Here is a 20861-nt window from a genome sequence, read left to right as displayed (position 1 = left end):
AGAAAGAGTGAAATTGGGAGGGTGGGGTAGGTGGGTGTCCAGAGGGAGAGGGTCAATCAATCAAAGTGAAGCACCGAGGGACAAACCGCCGCGCGCGTTCGTCACAGCGCGCGCGCCCGCTCCTCTCTCCCCTTGCGCGCGAGGAAACGACAGACACCACTGCACATGCGCTGGGGCATGCGAGTGATGGAATCCCAATGAAGCGAAGCGGAATGCGCGCATGCGTACTGCCTCTCCCAACCTTCCAATTCGGAGGGGCGTGCACGTAGAACGCGCGGAGGGGAGTTGGAAGGGAATGAGATGATAGGGGCGGGGAGAGCGCACGAACGGCAGTGCATGCGCGCGCACAGCGGAGCTTGTACATTCGACATTCCCCTGGAGCGTTCCCGGGGTTTGCAGCAGCAGCAGCAGCGGCGCGTGCGTCAGAGCGAGAGAGAGAGAGAGAGCGCGCGCGTCGGCAGCAGCTGAATGTCAACAAAAAATGAAACCAAGTGAGAGTGAGTGAGAGAGAGGGAGAGGAGGAGGAGGAGGAGGAGAGGCGGCGCTGCACGGCGCAGGGAGGGGGGCTCGCTCTGTGTTCTCACTGTACAGTTCAAGATTGTAAGCTCTTCACCTCCACGTTGTGGAGAGAGAGGCAACTAACGCATTGGAAAACATAACTCAAACACGCTGCCCTCTCTCTCTGCCGCCACCACCCCCACCCCCCCCTTCTCCACATATTCAAAACAAGCCAGCAGCCACGCCGATTCAGCTCAACTCAGCTCCCTCCGCCGGTGGCCAGGCTCGTTTTGGAAAGCTTTTGGCGCACAGGATCATGAGGTATTTGTTTTGAACTTGGAGCTGGCTTGAACATAGTCGAAAGTTACCAGGGTAAGGAGAATGCAATTTTTTTTTAAGGTGGTGGGAAAGGGGGGAGAGTGTTCATGACCTCTGTGATACAAGTAACTGTACCGATGTGATTTGCTGCAGAAAAGGAGCCAAAGCAGCCTCACTGACAAGCATGGTTGCTGATTGTTGGTTCGAGCTGTCACGATGCGGACATGCTGAGTAGAGTTGGAGCTCAGTCCGAGTCGAGGCCTTGACCGAGCTCTAAACAGCAGCAGCAAAAGGCATTAACAGCCTGCCGCCTCTTAGCCTTGGCATCTCGCTCCAGATTCTGCCTGACACAATGGCATTCTGTACCGATCTGCTCATGTTTTGCCTTTTAATGGTTTGTTGCAGAGTCACATCTCAAGCACCGTGTTGTGAACATGCAAGCATTTTGCACATTTATGTATACAATATGTTTGGAAATGGCAACAACTAGAAAAGTGACGAGGCAGTTGTGAAATAACATCGAGTATGTTTTCATGTTCTTAACTGTAGGTGCCTGGATAATGCAGCAATCCAGCCTAAAATGCAGTACTTGTGACAATATATTGCTTGTATATATAAACAGCGAATGTGTTAGGAAGTCTTAAAGCAATGTTTACACGAAAAGGATAGTTTGTCACAGTAAATGATTTATTTGCACCTTCTTAACAGTAACGACTGGGTATTTTAAATCAATTCAGTTTATATAATGAGATTGACCATGGAAAATGATAGGCCAAAAGACTACGTAATGTCCAATTTTGTCAATGAAAATGCATGTATTGCTGAGTACGCGACCGAGATCATTTCGGAGCGCTCTGGCTAGCAGCTTTCATACTTTCGTTGCAACTTGGACCATCTTAAAAAAAGCCAGGATTTTTTTTGCAAATGCTGCACGAGCAAGAGCTTATTCTGATAATTGAATCAGCACCTTGAGCAAAAATCGTGGATATTGTTTCCTGCATATGCTCTTTAGGTGACGGCGAAATCTGAGCATAAAGCCAGTGCACTGGCTGAAGGGTGCACACATTTTTTTCTCAAGAATATCCTGCCACAGCATAATGTGTTGCGTTTCTGATGTATAGGTTTTACGACAATTTTCCATGCACTCTGTAGTTGTTGAATGAAATACGCTATTCTGACAAAGGAACGCGTCTCGTCGTAGTCTTGTTTATGCGCCCTTGTGGAACTAGAGACACATTGATAAGAACAGCGATGTGTAAATGACCTGGTGCCTGTCATCTTGCCGCTACTAACCTAGATTTGAGATGACGCTAGTGTACATTTAAATACAAATTTGAAACTGTAATTTTAAAGAAATAAAATTTCTCTGCAAGGAAGGGCGTTTTTCTGTGTCCTTAATGTAATCGGGAGGTTGTGGATGAGCAAGTGTGACTTTGGGCAATATTTAGAGTCCGATTGTTTACAGTCCAAGCTTTTGGCTTCCTCCGTGGTCTTGGCAAAGGTCCCAGTGTTGTAGAATAGATCCAATACGGCCATGTTCTCAAACTACCCCTGCCCAAGATAACTATCAAATAAATACGATTTTTAACATTGCTTAAAACATAGAAAACCGAGGCTACATACTAAACAATTAAGATTTTTAGATAGTAGATACTAAAATAAACTTCAGTATTTACCTCTTCAGCCCAACTCGAATGGGTTTGGTCAGAATTCTTATTGCTATGATTATCAGAATAAGAAATTCATACCCTCATAAAGACCAGGCTGTGTAAATGAATGGGTTTCCTCGGATCATGTGATCTAAAGCTTAAGTTAATCAGCAACCTGCTCCTAACATTTCCAATTTTTGGCGGAGATATTCAGAATGAGGTAACTGGAATAGAAGATACTGTACATTCATATTTTGGTTCAACCAAGAATAGCTCCCATCAATTCATGAATCTTGTTTTTAAATCATAAGGCATTGCATAAACATATTGGTGCTAAATATGATCCCAATAATTGCATTAACTCCTCCTACCTTTACATGACTAATGGACTTTTGCACAAAAACAATAGATGGAAGGGCTGCATTTTAATTTACATGTTTGCATTACAAAATCCCAAGAAAAGACTGGTTCCGTCTAATGACCATGGGTGAATATTTAAAATTTATGACCATGAGTGAATTTAAATATTATAAAGCAGATACCGTACATACGTTTAAAAGCTAACAGACACTTTAAAATGTGTAACTGAAGTAAATTGATAACATTTAAGATTACAGCAGATCTACCTAAAGGTCAGCCGTGTCGGAAAAAGAAACATTGAGATTCTTTAGGATATTGTTTCTGATAAACGGGCCCACCAGTAACCGAAACCTATCTTTTTCTTTCAGATAGCGACTTCCCTTGTAGTTATAACATTTTCTGCAGAATGTCATCGTTTTTTAAAAAAATCTATACTGCTGTCATTGCTCAGCATTGCCATGCAATGTTATTCTCCACCTACCCAAATAAATATTACAACTACAAAACATTTTAAAAATGTACCTGAAGAAATACCAAGCTAGGAATATCTTATGTAGATCGAAACTGAAACTCCTTCATGTTTGATTATATTTCCTATTTTATTATTTCAAAATGCCGCAAATTAAATATCATGTCGATACTTCTTACTTAATACGAAATCTAAGCAGTTTATGGAATATAGGCCTATAATTTTAATACAGATCGCTGATTGTGTGCATTTTATGTGAAAGTGAACAATATCTGAAAGGTCGTTTTTCATTTCTACAAAGATTTGTTTCTCGGTTTAAATCCACGCTCCGTATTTTGCTGGATTGCTAGGAGCCATGCATAAGTACAAACCAGTTCCAATCATCTGGATTGTACATTATCTTAAAGGTATTGCACACACATTGTCTTGGGAGAACCTGAACGAACGCTCGAAGAACCCTGCATGCAAAATAATAGTCATAAATAGATGCACAACAACAAATAGATGCGCTGATAATCGCCTTTTGTGCAGCTGGGTAGTTGTCTGGTGTTTAATTGTTTACTAATCTGTGGTTTTAATGTAATCGCACACAGCCGTGATAAAGAGCGAGCGGTCTGCCGATTGGCAGCAGAGTTGTGTGTACTGTATGCCTCTGTTATTTGTGCGCTGCGCCGAGTTGCTCCGGCTGTGTGTGTGTGTGTGTGTGTGTATGCGGTGACCGCGCGTCAGCACTTTCAGGAGCCCTGCGTGCACTTCTGGTGCTGACTCACCTGCGCACAGACCCAAAACGTGACGCCTGCCCCACCCCCTCTCTCCCCCCCCTCATTGAATCATCCCAACCCACTCACCGGGCACCGGCTGCTTTGATTGACAAGCCGCCACCACCACTCCGGAGCGGCAAATAGCCTCTGAAGAAGGTCACTTGAACCAATAGGCGTGAGGAGCTGGGCGCTGAAATGATTGGTGGGCTGGGTCAGCGGTTGGAACGCTGTGCGTTGCAGTCATTGTTGGCAGTGTTCGGGTTCGGATTGTTCCAGCGTTCGGACACTGCGAGTTGGCAATCGCCTCCTACAGCGCTGGGGAGCGCCGCGCTGCAGCGATAAAGGCAGCGAGAGCCTGCCCGCCAGCAACCCGCGCAAAATACATAAATAAATCGATGACTGTACAAGACCGAGGAGGTCGGAGCTGATCTTTGGTTTCCGCCACTGAGTAACCAACGGGTGACTCATCAGCATTGTTGTTACTGATAACATTGTGATGAAACGCTCGGTTGCATCCCAGTTGCTGGTGAAAGGTCGGAAAATATTAAAGCACTATCGATTAGCTGAAGCTTCATGTCGACCAGATCTAATCTTTGTGTATTGCAAGTTACCTACGTTTGTGGGTGGCCCAGAGTTTACAGTCGTGTTTCGTTAAAATAAGAGCGCCACTAGCTTCCTTTGTCCCCTTTAAATAAAAATGAGTAATCTCAAAGGTGTTCAAACAGTATAAAATCTTGTGATAATTGTACGCAATGTTACCTGCTGACCCGATTTGAGGCAAAGGGCTTATTCAAGATCCAGTGTAAACATGCTGTGTTTCATATCTTCCACAATGACTCACTCTTTACAGCTATAATTCACACCAGCTGGCTGAGATGCAGAAAAGTAAGTGAGAAAACATGGAAATAGAAGAGAGTTTAACCATCAACCTGTATACTGCAAGGCATGGCGCAGTGATGGCACAATTGTTTGTAAGTCAAAAAGTTGTGGATTCATGTTCCACTCGAAAGACTGCCACTCCAGTGCAGTACATCGAGGGAGTGTTACATTGACAGAGATGCCACCTTTGAGATGAAATGTTCAATTTGGGGAGTTTTCCCCGGTGTCCTTGCCAATATTTTCCCCTCAACCAACATCCCTAAAACTAATTGTTGTGGTACTTTGCTGTATTAAGTTGGCTGTCTACATTGTAGCAGTAACTGAACTTTAAAAGTACTTAATTGGCTGTAAATAGCTTTTGGATGGCCTGAGGTCATGAAAGGTTCTACATAAATACAAGCCTTTTCATCATTTCCACTTAGTTCCTCTACTCTTCTGGCTCTATCTTTTGTATTCTTCATTTCATTCCATTTTTAGTGGCAGAGCTTTCGGCTGTCTTAGTTGTGCTCTCTCTCCTGCCTTGCTATCTATCTCTCTCTCTCTCTCTCCACCTTCAAAGGCATTCTCAAAACGAACCTATTTATTTTTATGTTCTTACGATATCTGCTTGATAATCATTTTTGCCACTGAATAGCCTTTTGATGTGGGGTTGCCAACCATCAAGGATTGTCCAGGAATTAATCATTTACTGGGTATTGCTGCAAGTAACCTGGGGGAAGAATACTGGACATTAATAATTGTGCATACTTCTCATTTTCTTTGAATATTTTCATTTATTAGCTTTAAAATATTAGAAATGGGGAGTAAAGGGACTGGACAAGGCAGATGGAAGCAAGAGATCATGTGATGTGGTACCTTAAGGAAAACACACTATGAGAATTGCCAGCAATAACATTTTAAGATGTTAAACTACTTTATAAACAAAAGTTATTTTTATTTCACTATCCATCCTTTTGTGGACTTTATATTGCATTCATTTAGCCTCTCAATGGAAAGTTCTTCATAAATACGTTTTGATCTCCAAGAGAAACAAGCTAAACATTAACAAAAACAGAATTACCTGGAAAAACTCAGCAGGTCTGGCAGCATCGGTGGAGAAGAAAACAGTTGACGTTTCGAGTCCTCATGACCCTTCGGCAGAACTGAAGTATAGTTAGGAGAGAGGTGAAATATAAGCTGGTCTAAGGTGGGGGGCGGGGGGAGAGAAGTTGAGGGTGCGGTGGTTGTAGGGATAAACAAGCAGTGATAGGATCCTTTTGTCTGTGACATCTTTTGATTATCTGCTCCTATCACTGCTTGCTTATCCCTACAACCATCCCACCCTCAACTTCTCTCTCCCCCCGCCCCCCCACCTTAGACCAGCTTATATTTCACCTCTCTCCTAACTATACTTCAGTTCTGCCGAAGGGTCATGAGGACTCGAAACGTCAACTGTTTTCTTCTCCACCGATGCTGCCAGACCTGCTGAGTTTTTCCAGGTAATTCTGTTTTTGTTTTGGATTTCCAGCATCCGCAGTAGCTTTTAGCTTTTTGTTTTTAAGCTAAACATTAAGCCTTTCTGATGGCTGCTTTTCACAGATGAGGCACTCTTTCTCAGACTCAACCACATAGGTGATTTTGATCTATAAAATGCAATATTAGGACATTGGAGTTAAAATTTAAGATGTACAAACATGTAACTTACAGAATATAATGTTTTCAAATCTTGGAATAAACAGGCAATGATTGTCAATAAGATCTCTTAAGGAATTTATTGGGGCTAATTATCTGGTGCCATCTGCCATCCAGGCAAAGTTTTAGATTGGCACTAGATCTTCTGGAAAATGGGTTTTTAAACTATCCATTTGCTATTTTTGAAAGAACTTTGCCAAGCATTTAGACCTTTTACTGTTGTTTCTATATATTAAAAGTCTTGTTTATATCACATGCCCTCACACGCTTTTTGTCATGCTTCTTAACACTCTTTAAGCACAGCTGATACTCAGCAAATTCTATGATATCTGAGTGAATTTTTCATTTGATTGATTCCTGGCCTAGCCCTCACCTCTCCTGACTTCCACTTTCTCAATACCTAGTACAGATTACAGATAAAAAAGTTAAGATAAACTAAAAGAGTTTAACAGCTTGTGTAAATGTAGGAAATAATTCCTATAATTTGCATAATTTACAAATTTCACCTCTTCCAGGTCCCTTGAAGATTAAAAGCAATCCTTAAATGCTTTATGTTTTAGTTCACTCCCTCCAAGAGCACAATCCACAACACATCCCAAATTAGTCAGTCTATCTACCAAACAAAATCAGGGTTCTGCTCTGGCCTCTCACTGACTCCTGCATTTATTTCAAGAATCTACAGCAAGCAAGCCATCTAGCCTTAAGGAGTCTCACATCTGCATTCTATTAATTCTATAGAATGAAAAGGTATAAAATCTGCTTGTGTGCTCTGGGTACACATCAGTAGGGCATATTGTGAATTTTCACATGCTCAGTTAAGGGATGGGAAACCACAAGTTGGCAGTTTGTAATTTTTTTGTGATAATTGTATGTAGTGTCCACCGGAAGCTCCAAAACAGAATTTTTTCCAAATGTTTCTATCTGTAGAAAACAAGACATTCACTAACTATGAGAAGGGCCATGGGTGATTTACTACCATTTTAAATAATTCATTGTGATCTGTATCTCAGTGGTTGTAGCCCATCTAAACAACATGTAAGTACACCTGAAGAGAAAATGTAAGGAACATCTAAGCAGCATTTTGCTTGGCTCAATGGAATATTGAAACTTAAAAGGAATATATCATGAACAAGTGCTTGTAGCAGAAGCGAAGACCTAATCATCTAACCTTTGACCCTTGTACTCCATTTTAATGAGAACGTTCATCGAATGTATTTTCCCATAAGTGGAAATTGGGTACAATTGGCAATGAACTAAAAAGGCAGCAAAGGGGTCTGCAAGGTGGGGGAATTGTACATTCTCTGATCACTGCAGCCAATTTAAGGTCTTTAAAATAATTTCATTCAAACAAACAAAATGCAACATTGTGCTCAAATTTCAGACGAGTCAAACTGAGAACAGTCAAATGCTATGATTTAAATACTAAGATAATCAGCTTTATTGGAAGAGTTGCCTCATGTCTGCTTTTATTAATTTTTTGCTAATCTTCATCAAAATTTCCAGAATCAAACAAGCAGTCAATTTTGATGAAACATTTCCATTTAAACTTTTCCAAGACTGAAAATTTTCCTTCCCCACATGGATATAAATCATCATCAGCAATGCATGCTGCATACTGAGTTTGTGTCCCTGAGGTTCTCTCTGCTTACTTAGTGCAAGAAAATCAATTTTTTTTGTCTTAAATGATTTCAAACTAATATATTCCAACTTTTATTAAAACAGTAGAAGCTGCTTAGAATGATCAGAGATTAGTCAAGTCCTTTTTTTATTAATTCATAGGATGTGTGTTTCGCTGGCTGGGCCAGCATTTATTGCCCATCCCTAGTTGCCCTTCAGAAGGTGGCAGAGAGCTGCCCTTTTCAACTGCTGCAGTCCATGTGGTGTAGGTACACCCACAGTGCTGTTAGGAAGGGAGTCCCAGGATTTTGACCCGACGACAGTGAAGGAATGGCGATATATTTCCAAGTCATCATGGTGTGTGACTTGGAGGGGAACATCCAGGAGGTGGTATTCCCATCTATCTGCTGTCCTTGCCCTTCTAGATGGTAGCGGTCGTGGGTTTGGAAGGTGCTGTCTAAGGAACCTCGGTGAATTCCTGCAGTGCATCTTGTAGATAGTACGCACTTCTGCTACAGTGCGTTGGTGGTGGAGGGAGTGAATATTTGTGGATGTGCCAATCAAGTGGGCTGCTTTCTCCTGGGTGGTGTCAAGCTTCTTGAGTGTTGCAGGAGCTGCACTCAGCCCGTCAAGTGGGATGAGTATTCCATCACACCCCTGACTTGTGCCTTGTAGATGGTGGACAGGCTTTGGGAAATCAGGAGGTGATTTACTCGTCACAGGATTCCCAGCCTATGACCTGCTCTTGTAGCTACAGTATTTATATGGGCAGTTCAGTTTCTGGTCAAATGTAACCTCCAGGATATTGATAATGGGGGTTTCAGTGATGGTAATACCATTGAACGTCAAGGGGCGATGGTTAGATTCTCTCTTGTTGGAGATGGTCATTGCCTGACACTGTGGTGCGAATGTTACTTGCCACTTGTCAGCCTATGCTTGTATAATGTCCAGGTCTTGTTTCGTTTGGACATGGACTGTTTCAGTATCTGAGGAGTCGCGAATGGTGCTGAGCATTGTGCAATCATCAGCGAACATCCCCACTTCTGACCTTATGGTGGAAGCAAGGTCATTGATGAAGTAGCTGAAGATGGTTGAGCCGAGGACACTACTCTGAGGAACTCCTGCAGTGATGTCCTGGAACTGAGATGACTGACCTCCAACAACCACAACCATCTTCCTTTGTGCTAGAGAGTTTTCTCCCTGATTCCCATTGACTCCAGTTTTGCTGGGGCTCCTTGATGCCACACTCGATCAAATGCTGTCTTGATGTCAAGGACAGCCACTCTCACCTCACCTCATGATACAGTTCTTTTGCCCATGTTTGAACCAAGGCTGTAATGAAGTCAGGAGCTGAGTGGTGATATTTGTGGAGCTGCCTCTTCCCGTGCGTTGTTTAATTGTCCACCACTATTCATGACTGAATGTGGCAGGACTGCAGTGCTTAGGTCTGATCCGTTGGTTGTGGGATTGCTTAGTTCTGTCCATCACTTGCTGCTTATACTGTTTGGCACGCAAGTAGTCCTGTGTTATAGCTTCATCAGGTTGACATCTCATTTTTAGGTATGCCTGGTGCTGTTCCTGGTTTGCCCTCCTGTACTCTTGAACCAGGGTTGATCCCCTGGCTTGATGGTAATGGTAGAGTGGGGGATATGCCAGGCCATGAGGTTACAGATTGTGGTTGAGTACAATTCTACCTCTGCTGATGTCCCACCGCGCCTCATGGATGCATAGTCTTGAGTTGCTACATCTGTTCGAAATCTCTCCCATTTAGCATGGTTCCAGTGCTACACAACAGGATGGAGGGTATCCTCAATGTGAAGGCGGAACGGCTGTGCGGTGGCCACTCCTACCGATACTGTCATGGACAGAAGCACCTGCAGCAGGCAGGTTGGTGAGGATGAGGTCAATTATGTTTTTCCGTCTTGTTGGTTCCCTCACCACCTGCCACAGACCCAGTCTAGCGGCTATGTCCTTTAGGACTCAGCCAGCTCGGTCAGTCGTGGTGCTACCAGAACCATGCTTGGTGATGGACATTGAAGATGTACCCAGAGTACACTCTGTGCCCTTGCCAGCCTCAGTGCTTCCTCCAAGTGGTGTTCAACATGGAGGAGCACTGATTCATCAGCTGAGGGAGGGTGGTATGTGGCAGTGAGCAGGAAGTTTCCTTGCCCGCATTTGGACTGACGCCATGAGACTTCACAGGGTCCGGAGTCGATATTGAAGACTCCCAGGCCAACTCTCTCCTCACTCTTTGCCACTGTGCCGCCAGGGATGTTTTGGACATTATTTGTCAGATATGATTCTGCGAGGATGACTATGAGACAGTCATGAGTCGTTACATCTGTTCAAAATCTCTCCCATTTGGCATGGTTCCAGCGCTACACAACACGATGGAGGGTATCCTCAATGAGAAGGCAGAACTTTGTCTTCACAACGACTGTGTTCAGTCTGTGAGACAGTTCTCCCACTTTTGGCACTAGACCCCAGATGTTATTAAGGAGGAATTTGCAGCATTTGCCGTTGTCGTTTCCGGTGCCTAGGCCGATACCGTGTGGTCTGTCTGGTTGCATTCCTTTTAGGCTTCATAGCGGTTAGATACAACGGAGTGCTTGCTAGGCTATTTCAGAGGACAATTAAGAGTGAACCACATTGCTATGGGTCTGAGTCATATGTAGGCCAGACATCCAGGACATTAGTGAACCAGATGAGTTTTTTCAACAATGGTTTCATGGTCATCATTAGACTTTTAATTCCACATTTTTTTTATTGAATTCAGATTCCACCAACTGCCACAGTGGGATTTGAACTCAGGTTCCCAGATTTACCCTGGGTTTCTGGATTACTAGTCCATTGTCAGTACCAATACGCCATTGCCTCCCCTACTGCTTGTATCATCACTTTCAAAGCCGTAGAATCATAGAAAGTTTACGGCACAGAAAGAGCCCATTTGGCCCATCGTGCCTGTGCCGAATCTGTGAATCTTTTAAAAAATATATGCTGCATATAAAATCATTGTTTAGCTTGAATTAAGTTAATGAACAATTTACACTCACCGTACATTCTGTACGATGTGAAAAATAAATTTTGCAATATGCTGTTTCTGCCATGATGTATGACTTTTCAAATTCATTTTTTCTATCTCTGATTTTAACTTGTACTTATTTACCAAAGTTCAAGTGTAGAGGAAGAAGAGCTTGTATTTATGGAGCATTGTTCATATCCCAAAACACTTCAGAACCATTGAATTTATTTTTAAAGTGTAATTGCTGTTACCTGGGGAAAAATACATGGGCCAGAATTTTGCCGTCGGCGTGCGGGGGCAGGCCTGACACGCCGATGCGCAAAATGATGCGTGATGATGTCGAGCGTGCGTCCCGACGTCATCGTGCGTCATTTAGATATTTCGTTTGGTGGGTGCGCACCGGAGGCGGCTGCGCGCCTGCTGAACTGTCAAAAGTCCTATTAAGGCCATTAGGAAAGTGATTTAGCTAATTAACAGCTCAAGCGGCCTTCTCATTTTTCAGGAAACCTCATCCATGGGTGGGATAAGGTTTCCTGAAAGTTTAATAAAATAATCAAATAAAATTTGCGAAGTGCACAAACATGTCCCAGCTCATGTGACAGCTCATGAGGGGACATGTTTAAATAATTTTTCAGATCATTTATTAAAAATTTGTAGTATCAGCTTAATCTCCCTAAGGCAGCTCCGTGTCTCGGGGAGATTCCTGCGCTCTTTTATGCACATGCGTGTAAGAGCGCTGGCCCCGACTCTCCCTCCTCCCCTCGCCCACACAGGTTGCGCTGAGTGCTACCAGCCTTGCGTCACGTTGGGCAGGCCTTAATTGGCCCACCCACATAAAATGGCTCCAGCCCAGCCTGCCCGACACAGGTAAGATCTTGTCCATGGTAGCATCAAATCAGTTTGTGCTAAACAAGATTTCTGATGCAGCAAATGAATGAATAACTGGATAGTCTGCTTTTGGAAGTGTTATTTGAAGGCGAAATATTGCCCAGGCTACCCTGCTGTTCTTCAAATAGTGCCATAGGATCTTTTACGTTAAGTTCAAGAGGTAAATAAGGATGTGTTTAATGTCTCATCTGAAAGCTAATACCTCTCAAAATTCAACATTTAGCAGTGCCCTGGTGTTAGCTTAGTTTCCATGCTCAAGACCTGGTGTGCAGCTTCAACCCACGATGTTCTGACTCAGAGGCGGAAGCTCTACCAATTGAGCCAAATGTGTAAACCTTTAAGAACTGATAAATGAAATAAATTCAGCACTCCTTAGGCAATCACTTCTTTAAAAAAAATTCACCTTACCCTGAAGTTTGAATGTTGCTCAATAATTTGTATTTATAAAGTGCCTTAAACATAGATAAACATCTCAAGGTGCTTCACAGATATGAGGAATACAAAAGCTAAGCCAAAAGAAGAGAGATTTGGAATGAGCAGAAGTTTGGTCAAAGAAATGCATATGGAGGTGATACAATTATAAGGCTGCTGAGATGTTCTGAGAATTTTATTACTGTAGTGAAAAGATATACCAAAGGAAATATTGCAGACTGTTGTTTTTATTTTGCCTGACTTTGCATCTGTTCTGCATTCTCCTTCTCCTTTCATCTTTCCTTGCTCTCTATAATATTATCTCTAATTTTCTGTTATTATTATTTCTCATCAATTTATTTTATTTTCTAAATTTTCAAACCCTTGTCTACTTAGCAATTGATATTTTATAGCAATTAGCAAAATAAAAGTTATCTCCCTTCATCTAATTTTATGCTTATCCCTCACTCTAATTGTTTGTATATTTTCTAGTGTATTTTTAAAAATCTTCTGCTCTTTCAGTCTCACTCTCTGGTTCTTGCTGGAAGGTCACTGAGAAAATGGGTGAAACTTTTAGTTTTGGCGAAGTATAAATGAAGCAGCTTGGTTGCCCATTATACGCCCTGCCTAATTTTTGTTTCCAGTGACTTAATTGTAAAGAAAAAGTGGGTGGGGTTTATAACAGACAGCCATTTCAATCCATGCTCACCTATAGGGCTGGCTGCTGTTGAACATTTTGCCTGATCATGGATTGGCGGGTATTGGATTGCCTGTCCATTATAAAACTGGGCGCAATATTTTAAATGTGATCTAACCAATGATTTGTATATGTTCAGTTCTGGGCTTTTGCTCTTACATCAATGCCCCTATTTAGAAAATCCAAGCTCCCATTTGCTTGTACACCTTTATCAAAACATCTTCATATACCTGAATCTCAAAGTGCCTTTACTCCTTTAAAGTTTACTATTTAGTCTTCCTGTTCTTCCCTCATTCTTCCTCTCCCCAAACTGAATCACTTTACAATCCTGTACATTACATTTAATCTGATGTCTATCTGCTCAATCTGCTAACCTGTCTATGACCTATAAGTGTTTGAAGTTGTCTTCACAATTAGTCACAAATTTTAGTACAAATTTTCATTTCATTTTCAAAAACATAATGGTTCCAATACTGATTCTTGGAACACACAATTATTCACGTTCCAGTCCAAAAGCCATCCATTAATTTGTTTACTATCTTTTAACCAATTCCATGCCGCTATGTTCTCTCTAATGCCTTGTCCTTAATTTTATCAAAAGATTCTATACTTTTTGAAATTGCATGGGTACCTCATCCACTGCTTTGCCCATATTGAACTCCTGTTATTTCTTCAAAAATTCCTTTTATATTTGTCAGGTATAACCTGCCTTCTACAAATCCATGCTCACTGACCTTAATTTCCAAGACTTTCAAAGTTAATTAATCTTATGTTATAATATGGCATCTGGAAGCTTATCTAGTATTGAAGTTTGGTTGACTGGTCTATAATTTATCCCTTGGTTTCTTTTCCATCACAGTTTTTATGTTGGCAACCAGTCCATTGGCACAGTATCCATAGGCATGAATGTTTGAAAGAATGTGATCAGATCATGGTCTTCCATTTCCTCTATAACTTCTCTCAGCAACCTGGGGTGTGTGCAGCCAGGGTTCCAGTCCCTTTCCTATCTTGATCTCTGCCAATTTTTCAATAATACTTTATTATCTGAAATTATCATATCTAAACAGTACTTCTTTATCATGTACCCTTCCCTTCCCATTATCACCCTTTTCTGTGGAAATTGAGTATCTCTGCCATTCCTTCATTGTCCATAAAGATTCCTTTCATGCCTCTAATTGATCTTATCTTTCTTTTGCTGTTCTGTTACTTTTTCTATGTTTATAATATTCTTTACTGTATTCCTTTACTCTCCTTTTTATACTTGCCAGTGTTTATTCATAGCATTTATTAGCCTTTTTATTCTTCTGAGCATATTGGCATTTGGGCACATAAGTGAAATCAAATAATTTATAAAAAGAGAAGAATCCAAAAATAATGAAGGAATAGAAAGTTAACAATGCAAATGAACTAGGTCAGAAGAAAGATTTCCATTTGCATTGCACTTGATTAACATCTGGAATTGCTTTAAATACAAGGGTAAATTTTTGGCTGTGTTGTAATCTGGCAGACCGAGACAAATTATCTCTGTGGCACGGTGGGTGTTAAAGTGCATAGGTTAAGAGCAGTAACGGAAACAGTGGCCTGCTATTCCCTGGTCAAATGATGGCAAGTTTAATGTGCACATCATTATTAGTGTGTAAATTGTCTAGCAATTTATGATGAGGAAAAGATACTTGTGAATTGTATGAATAGCCATAAATTGCTGGACAGTTTGTTAGCCTTATGAAAATGGCAGCTCCCTGTGAGTTTCAAGAAATTGTTTCATTTGTGGATTACTCACTAATTAAACTTGTTGTATAAAGTTATGACTGTTATTTAAGTATAGGACCTATTTAACAATGATATTTATGTTCCTCTCTCGAATCCTCCAATGTTGCTAAATTATCTGACTTCTTGTACTAAATGGGCAGAAATTTCCTCCAATTAAATATTGGGAAGATTGAAGCCATTGTTTTTGGCCCCCACTCTCAACACCATTCCCTAACTACTGATTCCATCCATCTCCCTGACAACAGTCTGAGATTAAGTCAGCCTGCTCACAACCTTAGACCCTGAAATGAGCTTCCAACCACATATCTGCATCATCACTGAAAATGATTGTTTCCATCTCTGTAACAGTGTCCAACCCTGCCTCATGCTCATCTGCTGCTGAAATGCTCATTCATGCCTTTGTTACCTCTAGACTTGACTATTCCAATGCACTCTAGGCTGGTCTCCCACATTCTACCCTCCCTAAACTTGATGTCATCCAAAACATGCTGCCCATGCCTTAGCTTGCAGCAAGTCCTGTTTCCCTTACTATGGGCTATAGCGGTTCAAGAAGGCAGCTCACCACCACCTTCTCAAGGAGAACTAGGGATGGGCAATAAATGCTGCCTAGCTAGCGATGTCCACATCCCGTGAAGGAATAAATAAAAGAAAACATCACCCTGTTGCTCAGTGATCAAAATTGCCTTCCAGTAAAGCAATATCTTCATTTTAAAATTGTCATCCTTGTTTTCAAATCCCTCCATGGATTAACCCTCCCTATCTCTGTAATCTCCTACAGCCCCCTGGCTGTCTGAGATATCTCTGTTCCTCTGATTCTGGCCTTGTGAGCATCCCCAATTTTAATCTCTCCACCATTGGTTGACGCACCTTTAATTTCCTAGCCCCTCAGCTCTAAAATAACCTTTCTGCACCTCTCCACCTCGCTACCTCACTTTCCTTCTTTAAGACACTCCTTAAATCCTTTGACCAAGCTTTGCTTAATTGACCTAATGGCACTAAATTTCCCGTCGGCGAGCGGGGGTGGGGCCCGCTCACCGACACGTAGAATGACATCGGGCAGAACTCCCGACGTCATCCTGCGTCGTTTGCATTTTCAGGTAGGCTGGGGCGCAGCTGAGTCAGCTGTATGCCCGCCAACCTGTCAACGGCCTATTGAGGCCATTCAAAACACAATTAAGTCTATTAGTGGACCTGCCCGCCCAACCTTAAGGTTGGCGGATAGGTCGGGAGCGCTGGCGGCCACGTGAACAAGCATTGTCACATGAGGGGACATGGATAGTGAATGAAATTTTCACTGCAGTAACTCTTTTTACTTTGGGAACCGATCTCCCTGAGGCATCACTTAGCCTTAGGGAGATTGGATGCGTGTGAAGGAGCGCACTTCCGATTTTAGGAACCCCCCCCCCCCACCCCCGCACAGGAAGTGCATAGGGCTTCCCTGCGGATGTCACGCTGGGCGGGCCTTAATTGGCCGGCCCGCTAAAAATGACCCCCCCCCCCCCCCCCCCCCCCGATCGGGGGCACCGATTGGAGGGCCACCCGCCCACGCCCACCCCTGCACTTCCCCCCCAACTGGAGGAAAATTTTGCCCAATATCTCCTTATGTGGCTTAGTGTCATATTTTGTCTTACAACGCTCCTGTGAAGCACTTTGGGATTTTTTTCTTTCATTTTAGGCACCATTTAATATAAGTTGTTCCTGTAAAAACATCAACCATCTCTGGCCCAGGTGAAGAACAAATGAAACTGTAAACTCTCATTCCTACATGTAATAAATTGTATTCAGCGATTTTTAAAATATGGACAATTTTTGTATTGCTGAAAAAAAAGATATGTCTATGCTTTTCGTCTTGCACTTATCAGGACACTCACAAGAATACCAATATAAGGGGGGAATCAACAATTTATACTGCATATGAAGAGAGCGCTGATTGGTTGGCAAGTGATGTTGCCATGGAGAATGCACCACAGATGGTGACTGACAGTTAACTGCCAAGCATTGTTTGAAATTTAAACCAGGCAGCTTGACCCTGATTGGTCAAGGCATTGCCCTGAGGAATGAGTCAATGAATGGCTGTCACTTATTTTGTTTAGCTGAAACAGGCACAATATATGTACATGTTCTTTCTGCCTGCAAAGAACAGGACCCTGTGTATTAATATATGTAGCTTCCAGTGCAAGCAAGTGTGCCACATTGCGAGCCCGATGGTGACAATCTTAAATTAGCACATTGGACAACATTTGCTAAATAATTCTCAATCGTGGAATCACAACTAACGTTGGACACTGTTTTGAATTTTGCAAGCATGGGCTGGCTAGGTATCATCTGCACCCTACCCGTTGCGAACAGCGGCTGGGACATGCTGTTTGATACGACCCGCCAGTCTTTGGGATCTACGGCCTACATACCTAGCATCACACTGGCACTGAAATTCAAAGCCAAATAGACGTTCTGCGTATCACACAAATGAGTACTGTGATTTATGAATTTCAGGTTCTGCACTACCAAATTTGTATATCAGTGAACAATTTTTCTCACTTTTCCTTTTTTCTTTTTTTCCTCTGATTTAATATGATCTTTCCCTCTCTTCATTTCTCTTAATATACCTGATGGGACTACAAATCACCCAATTCCCTTCTCTGTTATTCTTCTGTTTATTTCTTGATCCTTCATTCTCATTGTCCAAAGAGCATAGACGGACTGCTGTTGGTCCTGTGGTATTCCCTAGGTCCCAGAGACCCTTTTGACCTCGCCGCACTATTAACAGTTTGCACTTCAGGTAATTTATGGTGCAAAGTTTCTTTGAGCTGGAAGGTGAGGGAAAACCTCTTAGCTACGAGATGCCTTGATACACCAAATTCTGGGCCTTCATATTCTGTTGTGTAATGTAGCTGTACAGTTAATGGAATATTTGAGTAAGCAAGAATAAAAACAGGAATTCCTGACAGTGATCACGCAACAAGCAATTATTACAGTGTCTGTTTTTTTCCACTTTTAATATTACATGGTAGTAGGGGAAGCAAAGTAGGACAAGGTCTCGGAAAATTTGGTGGAAAATAAAAGCCTCAAATTTGTGCTTCATACAACTTTACTGTGCAACACCATGGAGTTTGACTAGAAAAAAATGGTAGACTTGTTTAATATTTGTGTGATGGACACACGACTTTTTGTTAACATTTAAACGTCTTTTTAAAAATACTCTAGGAAGGGGTTCAGAGAGCATTTGGGTTTGGAGAAAAAAAACAGTTCACCAACTTGCTGCTGCCAGCACCCCTTCCCACTCCACCCCACCAACCTCCTAAATTTTAATCTAGTTTATCTTGTCCATAATGCATTTTGTAGCAGCATTCTGTACGCTGAACACATTGAAATGTCAGTTGTCAATCTTTTCAAAGTATTGATTGTGATCTGAATATTGTCTTCAGTAAAATAGAAATTCCGTTTTGCTGGTGAAGCTGCAGATAATTTTTTAAAAACAAGGCCCCAGAGCCAGTTTTAGAGCCAGTTTTAGGCCAGCATTCGTTGCTCCCAATGCGGTTTCCTCTACATTGGAGAGACCAAACGCAGACTGGGTGACCGCTTTGCAGAACACCTTCAGTCTGTCCGCAAGCATGACCCAGACCTCCCTGTCGCTTGCCATTTCAACATTCCACCCTGCTCTCATGCCCACATGTCTGTCCTTGGCTTGCTGCATTGCTCCAGTGAAGCTCAACGCAAACTGGAGGAACAGCACCTCATCTTCCGACTAGGCACTTTACAGCCTTCCGGACTGAATATTGAGTTCAACAATTTTAGATCATGAACTCTCCTCCATCCCCACCCCCTTTCCGATCCCCCCCCCCTTTTTTTCCAATAATTTATATAGATTTTTCTTTTCCCACCTATTTCCATTATTTTTAAATGTATTTCCATCCATTGTTTTATCTCTACCTTTTAGCCTTTTTCGATCCCTTCCCCCCACCCCACCCCCACTAGGGATATCTGTACCTTGCTTGTCCTGCTTTCTACCCTTAATTAGCACATTCCTTAGATAATATCACCACCTTCAACACCTCTTTGTCTTTTTGTCTGTGACATCTTTTGGCTATCTCCGCCTATCACTGGCCCTCTATCCAGCTCTACTTGTCCCACCCCCCCTTAAACCAGCTTATATTTCACCTCTCTTCTATTTTTACTTAGTTCTGTTGAAGAGTCTTACGGACTCGAAATGTCAACCGTGTTCCTCTCCACAGATGCTGCCAGACCTGCTGAGTTTTTCCAGGCATTTTTATTTTTATTTTTATTTTTGTTTAGGCCAGTATTGTCTTATACAACTTAAAGTAGCACAAGACTATATTTAGGCCACACCTCTTCAAGGTGAAAGAACTGTTACAACTCATTGGGCAGAATTTTCTGCCTATCGGGCGGGCGGTCCCAACCCAATCTCCAGCGGGCGGGGAGCCGATCCCCGTCGGAAAAGTGGGCCTCGCCGCCATTTGAAGTGGGCGGGCCAATTGAGGCCCGCCCAGTGTGACGTCCGGCGGGAAGCGCTATGCGCTTCCTGTGCGGGCGGAGGGGTATTCTCCAAATGCGAGAATGCGCTCTTTCGCGCACGCGCATGAAAGAATGCACATCTCCCTGAGGCAAAGTGCTCCCTCAGGGAGATCGCTGAGGGGTAAAAACATTAAAAATTGAAAAAAAAATCCTCAACATGTCCCCCTCATGTGACAATGTCACATGAGATGGGACATGTTCATAAATAACACTAAAACTTTATTAGACTTTTTAAATCCCTACACGAAACCTCATCCCACTGGTGGATGAGGTTTCATGTTTTTTCTATTTGCCGCCGGGGCTCCTGGCCTGCCCGCCAACCTTAAGGTTGGACGGGCAGGTCCTTTAATTGTTTGAATGATCCTGTCAATGGCCTCAATTGGCCATTGACAGGTCGGCGGGCGCGCAGCTGATTTTGCTGTGCCCCCGCCTTCCTGAAAATTTAAATGGGGCCCTGCTCCCTGCTCGCCGATGGCAAAATTTAGCCCATTAACCTTTGCTTTTTTTTTGCTGAGTTGTTTCTTTGATAAAGGTAAGGAAATTTAAAGTTGTTTGCTTTTATTGATTTTAAGTATTTCTGACTGCACTTTGAGATTGAGGGACCAGAAGAAAAGAATAATAGTTCACTTGTTTCATAGTTTTGAATTAATTTTTCTGTGAATCATTATGTAAAGCTGTTGGTAGGATTAAAAAATCCAATTGGCAGTTTAAACCATTTCCTTTAAATCGATTTGCCATTTCTCTTGTGATCTTTTTCAGGGTTGTTGAACTTAGTTCAGTTTAGGAGTTATGCCAGTTAATGAAATGAAACTATAAACCAGAAAAACACAAATGAATGATAAAACTTCAGTTGGTGGCCAGTCCAGCATTTAATGCCCATTCCTAATTGCCCTTGTGAAGGTGGTGGTGAGCTGCCTTCTTGAACTTCTGTAGTCCATGTGGTGTTGGTACACCCACGGTACTGTTAGGAAGGGATTTCCGGGATTTGACCCAGTGATCGTGAAGGAACAGCGATATATTTCCAAATCAGTATGGTGTGTGGCTTGGAGGGGAATTTTCAGGTAGTGGTGTTCCTGTGATGCATCTGCTGCCCTTGTCCTTCCAGGTGGAAGAGGTTGCAGGTTTGGAAGGTGATGTTGAGGGAGTCTTGGTGAATTACTTCAGTGCGTCTTGTAAATGGTACACACTGCTGCCACTGTGTGCTGATGGTGGAGGGAGTGAATGTTTAAGGTGGTGGATGGGGTGCTAATCATGCAGGCTGCTTTGCCTTGGATGGTGTTGACCTTCTTGAGGGTTGTTGGAGCTGCCCTTTGGTTAT

The 20861-nt window shown here is 42.5% G+C and overlaps 1 protein-coding gene across 2 annotated transcripts in view; it reads left to right on the top strand.

The window, feature by feature from the left end:
* The first annotated feature begins 744 nt into the window (after positions 1-744).
* The window catches only part of bach2b (BACH transcriptional regulator 2b), a 312106-nt gene continuing 291989 nt past the window's right edge, over positions 745-20861 (top strand). For both annotated transcript variants that reach the window (XM_078542272.1, XM_078542270.1), the window contains exon 1: positions 745-870. The gene's annotated coding sequence lies outside the window, so the exon portion shown is untranslated. The remainder of the gene's footprint in view (positions 871-20861) is intronic.

Source organism: Cetorhinus maximus, chromosome 5 (assembly GCF_964194155.1).
Source record: "Cetorhinus maximus chromosome 5, sCetMax3.hap1.1, whole genome shotgun sequence".
Classification (NCBI taxonomy): domain Eukaryota; kingdom Metazoa; phylum Chordata; class Chondrichthyes; order Lamniformes; family Cetorhinidae; genus Cetorhinus; species Cetorhinus maximus.
The sequence above is the reverse complement of the archived record's forward strand: the minus strand, read 5'-3'. Positions and strand labels throughout refer to the sequence as shown.